At 37.8% G+C, this 18,421-nt stretch overlaps 1 protein-coding gene across 1 annotated transcript in view; it reads right to left on the reverse strand.

Annotated features, from left to right (window-relative positions):
* The window catches only part of LOC133526711 (calpain-C), a 53,297-nt gene extending 36,101 nt beyond the window's left edge, over positions 1–17,196 (reverse strand). Inside the window, 1 exon segment of the mRNA XM_061863435.1 lies at positions 16,210–17,196. The gene's annotated coding sequence lies outside the window, so the exon portion shown is untranslated.
* Positions 17,197–18,421: the final 1,225 nt, after the last annotated feature.

Here is an 18,421-nt window from a genome sequence, read left to right on the forward strand (position 1 = left end):
AAAATCACGACAGATCACGTTGGGGGAGGGGGGGTATAAGAAAACCTCACGTGTATTTTTCTATCGTAAACGATACTAAGAAAAAATATTTACCACATACTTTTTCTCGGTTTTGTTAAACATAAATCTTCACTTGACAACAACACAACCATGGCATACCAACATAGCGACTGGACTTCAACATAGCGAGTCTAAACAAGATTTACTCTGTACAATACTATTTATCTTAAAATAATCGAAATAAAAAAAATACAAGTGAGGTTATGTGGGGGGGGGTTCGCCAAGAACCTCGCCAAATATCACCAAGGGGGAGGGGGGGTCAAAAACTAGCCGAAAAAACCTCACGTGATTTGTGCACAAGCCCTAAGGCCCCTGTCGGGTAAAGGCCTCATCCATCAGTTTCCAAGTTGACCTTGAACGAGCTTTCTGTATCCAGTCTTCTCCGGCACTTTTTTAAATATCTATAACCCAACCTCTAGGGCGTCCTTGACTTTTCTTAGCTCTTAAAAACAAATACCTATTAACCCTTTATTTTTTTTTAATAGCCACTAAACTAACTATTGTACGCGGTGTGTCATTGTGAACCTTAACGGAAAGCACGAAGGATGATATTGGGTTGTCGCCGCACGCGTCAGTAGGCGTCTCTAAACATCAAAGGCTTGAAAAGCGCGCCCTTGCCTAGAGCACCCATTGAGATCTAAAAATCAATTTTACTAGTCTTTTGGACACAAATACGGCAAATGTTTACCCCCTTTATTACCCCTGATTTAGTTAAATTATGTTTTATCCCTTTCTCACAAATACTTAAGTCAAAATGACAGATAAAGACAAACGATTCATAGCTGATTCAGGCCAGTAAGACTTTTTTGTGTTTGTGTGCGTGCGTCTATAACAATACTTTTAAGTAGGTGTGAGCGTGGGTGCTTAGCAGCTTGGGTGGCTATTCAACCTGTCCAATTTCTTTGTCCAATGTGCATTGCGTCTCAGTCTCTCATTAAGCAAAATGTGAGATGCAAATAAACATTCTACTAAGAAATTGGACAGGTGAAATACCATGGAAGGGAGAACAGTTTAAAAATGGTTGATGTCTAATACAAACGTAATAGTAACACACAAAATAAGAAATACTACGGAATTGCAATGCAACGCAAAAAAAACGCAAACAGCAGGATTTACTTTATAAAAATAAAATAAAAAAATAGTTTATTTACCAAAAATGTTTACAAGATTTCCTTAACCTATGATATGACTGCCACACTAGGCTATGCCTGTGTTGTGGAGTCAGATTGAAAACAATACTAATTTGACTTACATCCTACTTTACTATGTAAATTCAATGTTCCTGAATGTTTATTATAGAGGAGTATGTTTATTATAGCGATTAGACACTGGAAACCATGTTTGATCTAAATCGACAATAACCAAATTTGAAAATTGGCAGGCACAAACTCTGCCTCATGAACTGTATCCTTACCACGAGATTGACACTGACAGCTAGCGAATAACTGCGTAAACTAACTCACAAATCTCACAATGCATTTCCCTCGTACTGACATGTTCAACGAGATACATTGCGTTTAAGTTGACGCAGCTGCTAGCGTTTAAGTGTAAGGCCTGAGTGGACGCTCGAGTTGGGCGTGCAGCGGGGCGTGCGGCGTGCATGTTAAACAAATGCAAACGTATAGGAGCGGGCTTAGTGCACGCCCGACGCCACGCTACACGCCCCGCTGAACGCACCGCTGCGAGCGTCCACTCAGGCCTTAGTGTAAGGTCTGAGTGGACGCTGGAGTTGGGCGTACAGCGGAGCGGCGTGCGGCGTGCATGTTAAACAAATGCAAACATATAGGAGCGGCCTTAGTGCACGCTGCTCGCATCACTCGTGAGCCCGACGCCACGCTGCACGCCCCGCCGAACGCTCCGCTTCGGGCGTCCACTCAGGCATTATACTAAGAGGAAAGTATACAACATGATTGCAATAAGAAAAATATATAAATAAAAAAAAGTGGATTATTAGTGTAATATTTTACTCAATAGCGGTTTAGATATAAATGATTTGAAATTGTGATTTTAATTGCAGACCCATAAGTCAAAACAATAAAGACATAAAACCGTTTAATTGTGATTTTAAGACCAATCTTTGCAATTATTTTCTATCGAGCCGATTTCATTCAATCATGTATCGAGTACAACCACGGTCTTTGAAATATAATTAATATGAACATATATTTTTCTTACTTGACTAAAACAAATAGTCTTTCTTAAAAAACTGTTTAAGTAACATCAATTTCAAGGACATTGGGTGTTGACAGCCTCTTAAGGCCGCGTAAAAACTCATGGTAAGGGTACTGTACGGTGACCCTAAGGAGCCGCTTGTTGACTTCACTGATTGCGCCCTGGTTTTGCTACTTTATGCCGTGATGATCATGATTTTATACTAGGTACCGTTAAGTTTAGGTGACACACAACTTATAGGTAGAAAAAAAAATAATAGGACATTGTTACACAAATTGACTATTACGCGGTGTGTAAGGCAGTAAGTCCCGCAATAAGGTCAATAAGGTTAAGGTAAATCTTAACGTTGTTCATCTGATTTCATATATATATGTATGTATGTATATGTAAGTATATGTATTTGCAACTGCCGAAAAGCAACTGGTAAATATCAAATGATATTTTGTACATAAGTTCCGAAAAACTCATTGGTACAGTCACGTCTGAAAACATCGACACAATCGAAGTGCCAAAAATATGTATAGGTACACGACCCATTATATTAGGGTAGTGTATACATATTTTTGGCACTTTGTCCGTATCGATATTTTCAGACGTGACCATACGAGCCGGGGTTTGAACCCTAGATCTCCGGATTGTAAGTCGCACGCTACCGTATCCGTATAGAGCGTAAGTAAAAAAAAATATTTACAATATACTTCTGCCAAACCACAGAGTGGTTTGTTGGCAGACGAAGCTCCTATAATATGCAAGCTCGGTAGTCTATATGTTACTTATATTTTTATCTATTTAATATATATTAGACGTAGTATACTAGACTTATCAGAATTTAGGGATCTGTCAAATATCAAATATCAAACATTTATTCAGCAAATAGGCCACAGGGGCACTTTTACATGTCCATTTTTACAAACAATAAATTAAAAAAAAAAACAATTACAAATATCGAATCTATGAAATAATAAATACTTTATTAGAGATGTATACTGTCTCTAAATGTCAAATTACACAAAAAAAAAACTATGATAAAAAAATAAAACCATAAAATACTAAAATTCTTTAGAGATGTATAAGTCTCTACGTGTCAGAGATAAAATATAAAAATATATATTAAATTATCCTTAGAGATGTAGAGGGTCGCCAAGGCTTGAATTCTTATATAAATAATTAAAAGACAAAAAAATTAAAACAGACAAGAACCGAATGAAGTGTCTCACGTTAATGTCACTCAAAAGTAAAGTTACATACTTTAACATAACCTGTACCCCATGTAAGCTTAAACAGACCGGTCTCCACAAACAGCACCCGTTCACGAGTATGACGTGTATCTCAGCCATCGCCTCCCTCAACCTTCATTCGGGAAAGTGGCGACCCGATCAACGACGCCACCGTAAGTAAAGACTTTTAAGCGAGCATAACATGTTCAAGCTGACGGGTTGTATTAATATAAATATAATAAAAAAAAATGTGAGATACAACATTTGTGCTTGTAAGTTACATTAAAGACGGCATAGCGCCACATAAACGCACCTTTTTCTGCACCTACTCATACATCTACAGTGGCGCCAACCAGGGAGCACAAAAGGTAACCCTCATTACCCAGTGGGCAGCAAAGTACACATTTTACGGTACATACAGAAATTAGGGCACCACTATAAGTCATAAAATTATAATAGTGAGAAAATGGAACTCAGTAGCGCTACGTACGATTGTTGTGATTGTATGTGTGTGTGTGTGTGGCTGCCTGAGAAGTGAGTCACCTGACACACATGTGCAGCTCTCCAATGGCCCGTCGCATGAGCGGTAGCGGGGCAGGCAGCCCATATAAGTTTTATCGTCATAATTTCTTATAGGTAACTATGTCGTATGATGTCACTTGCTGTTAGTGTTGTCTGAATTAAATAATTCAGTACCCCTAGTGTACATTTATTCGATAGCGAAACGTGTTTGGGCAGGGACTCATTTTGTATGGGATTTTGAGTTTCCAAAATGTCCCGCTTGGCGCGCTGTGTCTAAATCCCATACAAAATGAGACTTAAAGCAAACGCGTACGTCACGTCACGCTATCGAATAAATTTACACTAGGGGCTTTGATGACGTTAATTATTATTTTCGTTTTATAAAACTTGTAACTTATTTTTTTTTAATACTACGGCGGTAGCAAACAAGCATACGGCCCGCCTGATGGTAAGCAGTCTCCGTAGCCTATGTACGCTTGCAAATAATTAGTAATGTGATCGACATTAAAAGTGACATCATTCGATCATTCATTCAAACCAGTTATTCATTCTGTGAAGTTATACAAGGTGCCCGAGAGCATTGCCAGAGATTTTAACGGTGCATTCCTGATGGCAACAGAAGCAAAAAATGCTATATGACTTTTTGTGAAATTCGACAAAAAAAATATTTTTTTGTATTTTTTTTTTTTAATTTTTTGAACACTCCTGTACATAAAACGTAATTTTTATTGATAAACACATAACCTAAATTAAATAAAAAGTATTATTTTTTAATTTGGGGGTAGCCTCTCGAATACATTTTTTTAATTTTTCGATGTCAATCAATAGGTATGTCCAGACTAGACTAGACCTCAAAGTGGCAATACCGCAGTCAAAAATGTGTTGTGTACCGACTTGTGGCGAAAGAATGATTTCGAAAAACATTTAATTATCTCTGAAACTAGGCCTAATCCAGAAAATTTTATACGACATTTTAGTTTCCAAATATTACCAGGAATGCTTAGTTAAAATGTCTCGCAATGCTCACGGGCACCTTGTATAAGCTGCAGTTGGAATCCGTCTCTTTTGCTGTTGAATTTTCAATGAATAAACTAGTTTTACTCGGAGTGTCATTTAAAATTATACTCAATTAATATAATAAATTATGACGTATAGAAATAGGAGCCTTGGTTGACAATGATTTTCACGTCACAATATGCTTATGAATTTTATTGTAATCATATCTGTTTGATTCTATGATCGGACGCCGACATATTGGTATCTACCTGATGTTTATTAAATAAGTACATTTTATAGACACACTTAAAGCTAGAGTCGGACCAAGTTAACTCTGCAATGACAATTAAAGTGTGGAAATGTCAACATGTCAAATTTCTTTGAAAATTTTACGTATATTTCTCTCACTTCCTTCTGTGCAAGCCAGTGAAATGTCTTGCACAGAAGGAACTTGCTTAGACAAGGCGCTATGATGCGTGTTAAGATATTTTTGGACCTCAGCCGCTCCGATATATCTGATGGTACTGCACATAAAGTCTTATTAAAATGTAGCTGCAAATCAATAATTATTATAAATGTCGAGAAAAACGTTTCCCAGAACGTTGACCCGCTACCGCCCCCGCGTCCGCTTCCGCCGCCCGCGCGCGCCACCCGGATGTCGTCGACGGATGTATCTAGAGCACTGGTTTCACGATGCCACACTTCCTACGCTAGGCGCGGTTTTCATACAATTGGTCAACTAGCAAGGTCAGTACACAACAATATGACGTGCGTAAGGAAAAAGGTACGGAAATTTTGGGAGACTTCTTTTATTTTTAAGAGGATAGAGGACGGCCGATTCTCCATACAAACGTAGTCCCCATTTTCCTCTTTGGAAATTGATATTTTGGCAAATATTTTTACATGATTTGATGTATATTAAACATAGCTCTGCCGTACGTTTGTATTATTTCGAATTTTGTATTATTAGGTCATTACCTATGAAATTGGCGTTTTGTATGGAGAACTTTAAAGAAATTCGATTTTTCATACAAAGAATTTTGCGGATCATTTTGTAATAGAATTTTCAAACAAAACAATTTTTTTCCAGTAATCTGAGACATTTTTAAGGCACATTTTCTATCTCATATTTTTTTTTAAATCTGTCGCGTCAGAAAAATATAAGTCATTTAAATACTCGAGCCGGCAGCACATGAAAAGAGCTGTTTTGAGGGCGGTATTCTGAATACATAAAACAATAAAAGTAGCAAATAATTGTATGTAAAATCGTTGTTATGTAGCGCACTAATGAAATTAAAAAATACTTCGAAGTTACTGTTAAAATAAATAAACTATGACACGACTAATACTTATGAATACTAATATAATATTATAAAAATAGGAGGGAAAATTTGATTTCATACAAAATTTTAAATGATTGTAAGTAACTCCTATAATAGTTGAAAATTAGAAAAAAATCAAAATAGGGGCATAGCTATGGTTGATATACAACAAATCGTGTCAAAATATTTTAAATAATGTTAATATCCAGAGGGGAAAATGAGGTCTACGTTTGTATGAAAAGGGGATTTCGCGCGGGTCACTTTCGTCTTTTGAGTTCGTTGTTCTGAAGATTTAAAAAAAAATGTCCAATAGCATGTCGGGTCAATAGTGTAGGGTTCCGTAGTTAGCAGTTTGACAGAATAGGCTAAACGGAGCCCCCGAAACGGAGATAAGTAAGTATCATATACATTACAAGCAAAAGACAGTATTACACCTCAGCGCTTTATACGTGTTTTAATAAGAAAATAAATGTGTTTTAATTACATTGCAGAAATTAAACGAAATGGAACTATAGGCGAAACAGTGACACCAGTTCACTTATTATTAGTACATTACTATAGAGGCCGGGAAACGTAGGGTTGCAGGCCAAGTAGATATAGAGATACGCGGCTGGCAACCCCGTTTCTCGCCGAGATATGTATAGTGCTTTTCTCAAACTTGCAATTAAAACAAAAAATTGTAGTCAATTTGTTTTGTGGCGACCTACTCGGCTCGCCACTCTACCCCTTACGCGCGTAAGTCCGCGCCGCCGCCGTTGCTTAGCAACGAATATGCACAACAAATCACCGTACCAAGCTAACTGAAGCTAGTTGATGGTTGGATGCCAAGACGTGGTGTCACAATTTGACGTTAAAAAAGAAAAGAAGGTTGCTTTACAGTCCTAGGTGTGTAAGGCAGTATGAAATTCCTTTACATATCATCTTCACTCATGCCACCTGATATGTAGTATTTCCGGACCTAATTTGACGTAAGTCATGTCATCATTTCATAGCAAGTTTGAGAAAAGTTATTTTTTTGTCTTCCCCCTCCTCTAACTTTTGAACCATGGGTCCAAAAATACGAAAAAATCCTGAAAGTAAAGCTTAGTAAAGACTTTCAAGGAAAACTATAACAGATTGGTTCAGCCGTTTTTGAGTTTTTGCAGTCTTTTTTGATGGACGGGTCTGAAGTCTACACTGAGGATGGCGCGACATGCTCTTGGCCGGTTTTTTAATTCCTTTAAGTCCCCTCTTAAGCGTGAAGAGGGGAGTAGAGACTTAAGTAATTATTACACAAATTGACTAAGTCCCACAGTAAGCTCAATAAGGCTTGTGTTGAGGGTACTTAGACAACGATATGTATACTATATGAATACTTTTAATACTTAAATACAAATAAAAGAAGTATTTACCTAAACGGGATTCGAATTCAAGACTACTAGCTTTAAATACATTACCATATAGCAGTGGGCAAACTTTCTTTATGGAGGGCCAGAACGTTTAAATAAGTTTTTGGCTAAAATTTCATTTTTGGTACAAGCTTTTATCGCTGACTGTACTTTTCTTTCCACAAGTAACTAATACTCATCGAGACAATTCTAAAAACCCCAAACACAATTAGGTTACGTTGTTTTATCACAGAGTGCCTATGGCCACCTCCTGTCTCCATCATCAGATCATCTCGATGGTACCATAATATTGCATTGTCACCCGACTTAGATATGTATGCAAATTTTCAGCTTCATCGGAAACCGAGAAGTGGGTCAAATTTAACTTGCAAGATTTGAATACAAACAGACAACGGTCAGGTGAAAGTAAATAAAAGCTTGTAAAAATTTGAGGCGAGGGCCATAATTGCAGCAAAAATGCATTTTTATTATTTCAAGGTCTATGTATAAAATACGCAGGACAGGCGGCGGGCTAGATACAATCATTTCGCGGGCTGAAGCTGGCCCGCGGGCCGTACTTTGCCCACCACTACTATATAGGCTAATGGCTCCTCTAAACGATGGCCCAGCGCTGGAGCAGCGAGATGGCTATGCGATGGTTATGGCTCCTACACAATGGCCCAGCGCTGGACCAGCGAGATGGCCGTGTGATAGTTGAGAGCACGCGCTATGGAATAGGCCGCGTGTAGATGCGTACGTACCATCGCTGGCCCACTACCTTTTGATGTGCGGACGTAAACCGACACCGTGGCCATCCCATCGCCATCCCGCCGCGCCATAAGCATATGATGGCCCATCGTGTAGAGGAGCCATAAAGCGGTCGTTAAGGACACATTGTACGATTAAAATACGGTCCATAGACAACAGATTGATAAAGAATGCGACGGAAAAGGCAGTGGTTATGCTAATGAGGGCGACAACAGATGTCGAGCTGGTTCTATATACTAGCCTTGTTTGATAGTGGTATACATGTATATTCTTTGTGTAGTTATGGATGCTCTGACATCGAACATACAGGAGGAAGCACCCTGGTGTATGCTGTTTGCTGACGACATTGTTCTTGTCGGAGAAAATGCACTTGAGGTCCAGAGCAGACTGGGAAAATGGCAAGAAAAGCTGGAAAGTGTGGGACTGAAAATAAGCAGAACCAAAACGGAGCATATGTTCTGCGATTTCGGTGGTCTATCCAGTTTTTCCCATATTGCCTTAGACGGTGTATCCCTACCAGTCTGCTCCGATTTCCGGTACCTTGGGTCATTGATCCAAAGTGACGGCAACATCGACCGTGACGTGAAAAATAGAATAAATGCGGGATGGATGAAATGGCGACAGGTCTCTGGAACAACTTGCGATCCACGAATGCCCCTTAAACTTAAGGGGAAAATCTACAGGACGATCGTGAGACCTGTTGTAATGTATGGATCAGAATGCTGGGCGACGAAAGTGACGGATGAAAGAAGAGTGCACGCAGCGGAAATGAGAATGTTGAGATGGATGTGTGGAGTGACGAGAAAGGATCGAATTAAGAATGAGTATATAAGGGGAAGTTTGAAAGTAGCACCGGTAGCAGAGAAGATAAGGAGTGGTAGGTTAGCGTGGTATGGGCATTTAATGAGGAGGGATGAATGCCATATAGGAAAAAGAATGTTAGGAATGAATGTTGATGGACGGAGAGCGGATGGTAGACCTAAAAAACGATGGATGGATTGTGTGAAAGAGGATATGAGAAAGAAAGGAGTGAGTGCTGAGGTGACGAAAGATAGAGGAGAATGGAAGAGAAGAACATGTTGTGCCGACCCCACATGACGTGGGATAAGGGCAGGAGGAAGAAGAAGAAGAAGAAAACCCTTTGTGTAGTAGTAGTAGTAGTAGAAAAAGACGTAAAATTAATTTTTTCATGGAAGGTCAACCAGCGCCTATATTTTTTAAACTTGCCGCCTTTTTCTACTGACTTAAATGGCTTGCAAAACTAATATACCAACGCGTCGTGTCACGTATAATGTTTGTAGACATTTTTCGGAGGTTTAGCACGTTGGTTTACTTAGAAATATACCATTTAAGTAATAAAATTACGGATTTTTTTTCAATTAAGCCAAGCCAAATGAGACTTGAAGTAATTGTTATTATAAAAACACTAATTTCGGCAGTAGTTTACCGAAAGCAACGGCCTTCCAACCTAGAGGGGAAACTGGACCTTATCTGGATTGTTCCGGTTTCCTCACGATGTTATCCTTCACCGAAAAGAGACTGGTAATTAGACGGATTATAATTTTGCGGGCATTTTTTATTATTGTCAGATTTGTAACAATTTGGTGGCTAGATAGACTTACCACAAAATCTGCCACTGACTTACAGAAACGTATGGAATTTTCGTACAGTCAAGTGTAAATATGGGTGTACACATCTTACTCAAAAATATGTCCCATAGCATCTTATTCCAGTGTAATAAGAGCGTAGTACCATATTTATGAGACGATTCTTTCGATACATATTTTTGCACTTGACTGTACCTGAACGGAAACTTACATTTTTTGTCCCAAATTTGGATTTCGTGATTATTCCACCCAGAATGACAAAATATGACAAAAAATAAAAATCGGCCCAAATATTAAATGATATATCATAAACAAGTTTCGAAAAACGCTAGAGCGTTCGGGCTTTTTCGGTTCCGTTCGGCTCAGCATTGCTCCGAGCAATTATTAGGGTTGGCACAACTTGACGTCCCTATACGTGCACGAACACAGATAAGATAATTACATGAATTTTGATAACCCTAACTAACTGAAAGGAATAGCTCCACGATTAGAAAAGGACAACATGATTCGGCCCTGAATCGCAGTCAAACTTCGGTTTAGTAGGAAGTTTCCTTTCTGAACGGTAATAGGTACTATTATTTATTCTGTGACAGAGGTAAAATGCGTTTTCCCGCCAAGTTACCAACGCTTCTCAAACGAACTCTATCAGAGGATTTTAAGTTTTATAGCAAAGGGGTTAAGCCTCAAAATGAAAGAACATCGGCGTGTTAATTCCTAATTTTCATGGTCTAAATGTTCCCTAGAATTCGGGTTGGATTCTGAGCGTCGTTCGAGCGCTGCAATTGTGTTTGGGGCCCATTGATTAACAGTTCGCCGTGCGGTATCGGTCTGTCAGTTAGAACAAAAAGTTGGCAGTTCCGAGCAACGCAAAAAGTGCACAGTCAAGTAAATTCATGGGGGTTTAACACTGCCAAATGCTCAATACCAAACCTATGCTTTATAAGGTACTTGCCGTTGATCTAGAACTATGATATTTAGCAAATTTTCTTTCACTACAAATACCGGGAAATATCTGATAACTATAAATATGTAAAAAAAAAATAACGGTTTGCACTCCAGCGGGATGAAAACTTGATTATCCAGCAGTGGAAGGTTGTAGTACATCATGATCACTTGTGACGGTTGTGACAAACAGTTAGTTTGATTGATAACAAAGTAGTCATACATTGCTTGCTGAATTATTTTATATGGAAAAATAAAAGTCGACCATTTTTAGGGTTCCGTAGTCAACTAGGAACCCTTATAGTTTCGCCATGTCCGTCTGTATGTCCGAGGCTTTGCTCCGTGGTCGTTAGTGCTAGAAAGCTGAAATTTGGCATGGATATATAAATCAATATAGCCGACAAAGTCGTACAACAAAATCTAAAAAAATTTTTTAGGGGAGGTGATTTTTTTTTGCTTCACCCCTGTGTGGGGTATCGTTGGAAAGGTCTTTCAAAACGAATAGGGGTCTACATCAAACATTTTTTCATAAAGTGAATATATTCGGAGATAAACGCTTCGAAAGAAAAAAAAATGTCTAGGGATATAACTTTTGAACCATAGGTCAGAAAAATATGAAAAAAATCTTGAAAGTATAGCTTAAGAATGACATTAAATGAAAACTATAGCGGATATGATCAGTGAAGCTGTTTATGAGTTATTACAAAAACTTTCCCCTTCATAGTAAAAAGACGTACATCCACAGTTCATCGCTTGGTTTACGATTTACTATACTTTAAGCTCTAGTTAAGCTTATTGTGATGGAAGAGTAATTACGGAACCCTACTCTGAGCATGGCCCGATATGCTGTTGGTCGGTTTATTTATAAAACCTATGAAAGTGTGTTAATTACAGCTTAAAATAAATAAATAAATATAATAAATACTAGCATTAAATATGTAAATGTAAACTCGATATGTATTTTAATGGTCAAAACATTGTGAATTCACGAAATGACTAAACGTTCGAATTTTAAATTAGCAACCGTTAATACCTAGATTTGAAAATCTGGTTTCGGTAGTAAGATGTCGGTGCCGACGCTGGCCGGGCAAATAATTCCTTATAGAAAATATAATAATATTCTGATTTGAAAATCTAGTTTTTAAGAAACATAAGTTAACAGTGTTACCATGTATTACTATGTGACTTTTTTGTTTGTTGATGGTTTCTCTTGTATATGTTTGTTTCTGTAATTATTCCGCTAGTTTTTTTTTTTTGTAATATCAAAACGTATCTTTATGTGTTATCTGTCGTGGAATCACCGAATGGGGCCTACGGAAGACCAGCGTTGGCTTTATAGCTAGCATTATTCTGAGTTGGGTCCATTTCGTGATGCACACTTTATGATTACTTCTTTTCATGAATTTGTTGTCTGTACATGTTCTGTGATCGTCACGAATCTGCGCCCGTGCCGATGCTGGCTGGACAAACAATTCTTTATACAACGTGTATTTTTGATAGGACCACATAATCAAAGGGCGGTTAATTTAAGCTGTAATTAACACACTTTCATAGGTTTTATAAAAAAATGACGACTTTTATTTTCTCATACCAAATAATTCAGCAAGCAATGTACCACTACTTTGTTTTAACTCAAAACGTCTCATTAATGACGCGACGTCACAACCGTCACAAGTGATCATGATGTATGAAATACATTGCCGCTCGAAAAAAAAAAATAATGATGCTCTGGTAGAGAAGACTAAACTAAAAAAATATTTCAGAATTGTTTTATAGCACTAAAACCTACGTCTAGTTTAAGTTTGAGGTTATATCAAAAATACACACTGTATTTTCTATACCTATTCTGAATAATCACTACACCGTAAAAAGTAAAGTCCCCCGCCGCGTCTGTTTGTATGTATGTTTGTGATAAACTTAAAAACTACTGAAAGGATTGTCATGCGGTTTTTAGCCGTCTATAGTCAGAGTGATTCTTGAGGAAGGTTTGAATGTATAATTTTTTTTCTTGTTTAAGCCGTGGCGGGCCTCTAATGTATGAAATCCAAAATTCAAAATTATTCTGCAAGTAGGCCTCAAGGGCTCTTTTACAAGTCAATACAACATTTATAGTAACATCATATAGTGACATGAAAACTACATAACAACATTTATAAATACAACAGCCAATACCTGGGTAAACATTACATTATAATAATCTTAAAATAAATAATTACTACAATACAATAGAGATGTATAGTCTCTATGGTTAAAAACACATTAAATCTGGAGATGTAAAAGGTCCCCAATGTCAGAGTACTAATACTAATAAAATTTGGAGGTGTAAAGTCTCTCCAAGTGTCCAAATAAAATTAATACTAAATAAATAAACCGTGTCTGGACTGTTAAACTAGCAGTCTCATAAACTAATGCTACATATAGAAAAAAACTCAGTCGGGAATACTACAATAACCTATTATAGGTTATTGTAGTATGTATATAGGAAGGTCCGTCTAAGTTACCTTTGACTTGAACACTACAAAGTGAGGGAGTGAACATATTTTCATAGTAATTTGACATTAATGATGACTTGATAAAAGATAAAAAAAAGATAAAATTCATTTATTGACAGAACTGTGTACATGTAGATGTTGTGGGTAAAATAAAGTCCAACAGCTTGCCCATTTCGGACGTACAATAATAAACTTAAAACTAGTCAAATATACTAAAAGTAACAAAATATTAACACCAATACTATTTCAAAATAATTTTAACCATTTATACACATAAAATGTTCATTTAGATTGTAGAAGCTTTTTATTAATAGCCATTTCTTGAGCTTATTTTTAAATGCGATGCCATTTTCCGACTTAATATATTCAGGTAAATGATTAAAAATCTTTATTCCGGAAACATAAGAGCTCTTGGTAAGTGATGAGATGACACTGCCACATTTTCATTGCAAATACTCAGGTAATTTAATCCGATTTTATTCTTGTAATGTAATAGTACATTACGATACAAGTCCGAAAAATCGGAAATATGAAACGAGTGGCGATAAATTAAAACACGACCGAAGGGAGTGTTTTAAATCGACACGAGTTGCGAGTTACCTATTCGCACATGTATTGTACAACGTTTTACAGTACATATGGCCCTTTAAATGTTCGACACAGTAACGTAATATGCTAATTTTCGCACTAGTGCGGTAAAGTACCACCATATGTACTGTAATAGTTCATTACGATACAAGTGCGAAAAATAGGAAATTCGAAACGAGTGGCGACATATTAAAACACGACCGAAGGGAGTGTTTTAAATCGACACAAGTTGCGAATTACCTATTCGCACATGTATCGTACAACGTTTTACAGTACATATGGCCCTTTAAATGTTCGACACAGTAACGTAATATGCTAATTTTCGCACTAGTGCGGTAAAGTACCACCATATGTACTGTAATAGTTCATTACGATACAAGTGCGAAAAATAGGAAATTCGAAACGAGTGGCGACATATTAAAACACGACCGAAGGGAGTGTTTTAAATCGACACGAGTTGCGAATTACCTATTCGCACATGTATCGTACAACGTTTTACAGTACATATGGCCCTTTAAATGTTCGACACAGTAACGTAATATGCTAATTTTCGCACTAGTGTGGTAAAGTAGCACCATGTATACTGTAAAAGGTATTAGAGTCATATTGTGTTGTTTTTCTTTACTCTCTAAGCAAAGTTATGTCTTGTATGCATAACATGTAAATCTAATTGTTTCTGTGAGATGATTTTCAAAATTAAATATTCTTTATAGGTATTGAATTACTTTAGTTTATGTCATGGTCAATTATTTTTCACCACACCAACTAGTAAAGGCCTTCTTTATCGTTCAAAAACTAATGAGAAAGTTGCATTTTATCCACATGTGGTACTCTCAGATACAAATTTTGAGTTGTTTCCTAGGTTAGCTAGTAGAATTGACTTTTAAATGATGATTCATTTGTATTTGATTTAATTTGAATATTTTGGTATTTTATAGTTAATAGTTTACTCGCGTTGGTGGGGTGAAATTTTTTGTGTTACACTCTTAAAGTTTGTTTAACCCTCGTGCCTTGAAACCCTCGCAACGCTCAAGATTCCATTTATCGAACTCGCTACGCTTGTGGTTCAATTTTGCAATCTTTCGCTTGCTCGGGTATAGCACGAACGGTTAAACAACAACTTTGCCCCTTTGTTAAACAAAAATTAACAGTTTTAAAAAGTTTTTTGCTTTAAATTTACCGGAATATTTTTATAAAGTATAGTATTACTTAATAGTCATTCGCTGTGCATTTAAAACTAACACATACATATATAAATTACCATTGCCAGTGCGGATTAACATATAATTAGGGCAAATTGCTGATTTAATTACAACCTTACGTATTTATAAAATAAAAAATCTATTTATTGACAATAACAATATACATAATGGATATATACAGATGAATACTATAACTAGCTTATATCTAAAATAGGCCCTTGAGGCATTGTACCAAGGATGCTGGCGGCATTTCCTCGTTGTATCGCAATACTAATACGTTGTGCGAGGAAGCCGCCAGCTTAGATTATAGATTTATATTATTTCTATATATTAAGCATTTTTTTACGTCCAGAAGACATGTAAATAACTGAATTTACTTACATCTTAAAACAGCCTCCTAGGCCTAGTCGGTAAGTGTTGCCTACGAAGCTAGAGGAATCCCGGTAAGGGGATTCATTTGTGTGTTTATCACGAATATTTGTTGACTGTGTATCTAAGTATATACTTATCTATGATTATCGGCGCTTAGTGGCGATGAACAAGCTTTGTTTTGGGGCTAGGTCGTTCAATTGTCGCCAAATATTTATATATAAAACATGACGAATATAAATCAGGTTAATTTGCCTTTTACGCTCTTTTACAACCACGATTGCGTACGTGGAAACATCCTGATGAAAGTCACACTTCACTCAATTTCCCCACTACAAAACCCAACCAAAAGTCAAAAACTAGCCACTTAATGTCAAAACCTACCAAAGTTTCCATTTAAAACATTAGAAACAAAGTTTTAGAACAGAAAAACGCGGATAGTATTGTTGCGTTCCGTACGAAAGTTCTCGTCTGACCGGTCTTCAAACTTGCTCTACTTTACAGAAACTCACTAATATCGCTTATGAACTGTTCACAAACTTATTGGTAACTTATAAAGAGTAGTTTAGGTATAATTTTACTGACCTGGAGGAGAGTTACATGGTCCGTGGTGAGAGAACCGGGCGCGGGCGGCCGTCACGGGGGGCGCAGAGCGACTGGCGGTAGAGGAGCCTGCGTTTCGGGCTGTTCCCCCCCCCCTGCTTTTGGCTCTGGCTTGTGTGTTGAGAGCAGCGTAACTATCTTACCAAGCGGCTTAAGCGGAGCGGACATAACAGGAAATATTATACAAAATTTTGTGTAGTAGGCGATGCCAGCAAAAACTTTAAATTACGTCCAAAAGAGAGGTATGGGCATTGTGAATGTCATCTCGCTTTGTGTGGTAGGGTACAGCATAGCGGATGTCATTCCAATCTAGAGCAGAGCCCAACTGGGGAAGTACCTCCACCTTACAGAAAACCGCAGCCAAATAACACGACCCTACTCATAGTGTGTTCCTGCCGTAAGGTTACCAGAGCTCAACGAGGGTGCGGAGTGTTAATAATATCTCTGGAGTTGCCGGCGTACATAGGCTACGAAGACTGCTTACCATCAGGCGGGCCGTATGCTTGATTGCCACCGACGTAGTATAAAAAAATTGCCTTGATGCATCAATGTCTTAATTTTATTCGTAAAAATACTCTGAAAAATTGTCATAAAACTGTTTAAGTCGTTTAAGGCATTATAAGGATATGTAAGTTACTCTATGGCTTACGGTTTGCGCTAGTGCTTCCTCTAGCGGCAGGAGGTTGCTGTGATGTGGGCCTAGTGAAAAGGAGTGTACCTAAATCTCACGAAGCGCAGATAAAGATGATATATGTGGTCTCCGTACCTAACACTTACTTTACTTTTTGACTTAACCTGTGTGAAAATACTACAGGTAAAGTCGGACCAAGATAAGTTGGCAGCGATTTTTACAGTCCAGATATCGCAGTTTTATTGTAAACGTCAAACATCTATAAAATTATGACGTTTACTTAACACGTGCACAGTCTGGTCTCTCAAAATCGATGCCAACTTAGCTTGGTCTTACTCTAATCAATCAACTAGTCAAGTAATCTTTGAATAACAACATAATAGATTAATGGTATTTATTTAAAGTGGAATTTTTATTGTTTATTTTTTGCTGGGCCTTGTCAATTGGACTAAACTATTTCAATCGTATGCGGTCAAAGTAAATGAATAGAAGTAATGTGTCTCCGCGGTTCATTGGGTTATTTTTACAAGCTTTTATTATTATTAGGTATGCTACTCGTATTTTATATCTTTCCCATTACGGAACAATGGTGTTCCGGACCTTTGGGAGGCGTGCGCGGAGCCGAAGCCAACACTTAGAGGCCCCTTTTGATACTTTAATGAAATGTAAGGGGTACACCGAGCGGATGCTGCCCTTGCCCGTGTCATGGGACGCACGCAGAGTTTATGGAATCCAAAATGAACTGGGCTATTGGGTGAAAGCGATGGCCTAAATACTGGGCTATGGGATAAAAAAACCGGACTCCTGCCTAATACAACGGTATTGAATTTAATTTCCCGCAGACGGTGACTTGCCCCCAAAAGATGGGCCCCCACAAAAAGCGACATCTAGGATGGCTCAAGGGCAACACCGGTGTGAGCGGCTCAGGGGTTATGAAAGGTGTACGCTGCTTTCTACCCAGTGGCTGCGAGCAGCCACTGTGCCAACTCGCGTCTTATGCAATTTTTCACTTCCATCCCTAGAGCTTATATATTTATATTATTATTATTTTAAACTTTCAATGCAACTATGTATGTTTGTACGGATCAAATCTTGCAAGTTAAATTTGACCCACTTCCCGGTTTCCGATGTAGCTCTAAATTTGCATACATATTTAAGTCGGGGGGACAACGAAATATTAGGGTACCATCGAGCTGATCTCATGATGAAGACAGGAGGTGGCCATAGGAACTCTATGATAAAACAAGGCAACCTAATTGTGTTTCGGGTTTTTAGAATTGTTTCTATGAGTATTAGTTGCCTGTGGAAAGAAAAGTACAGTCAGCCATAAAAACTTGTACCAAAAATGTTTTTTTGTAAAAACTTATGATTATAGAGAAGCCATACCAAAGAATGAAATTGTCGCAATCTCAACCTGTACGACGATAACGTAAGCGTAGCGTAACCGTAGTCATCTCTCTCTATCACTCTTCCATATTAGTGCGACAGTGACAGTTGCGTTTCGTTCGCTACGGAGCGTAAACGATTGACATGTTAGCTACGCACCCAGGTCTTAACCAACAT

The sequence above is a fragment of the Cydia pomonella genome, chromosome 1 (genome assembly GCF_033807575.1).
Source record: "Cydia pomonella isolate Wapato2018A chromosome 1, ilCydPomo1, whole genome shotgun sequence".
NCBI lineage: Eukaryota > Metazoa > Arthropoda > Insecta > Lepidoptera > Tortricidae > Cydia > Cydia pomonella.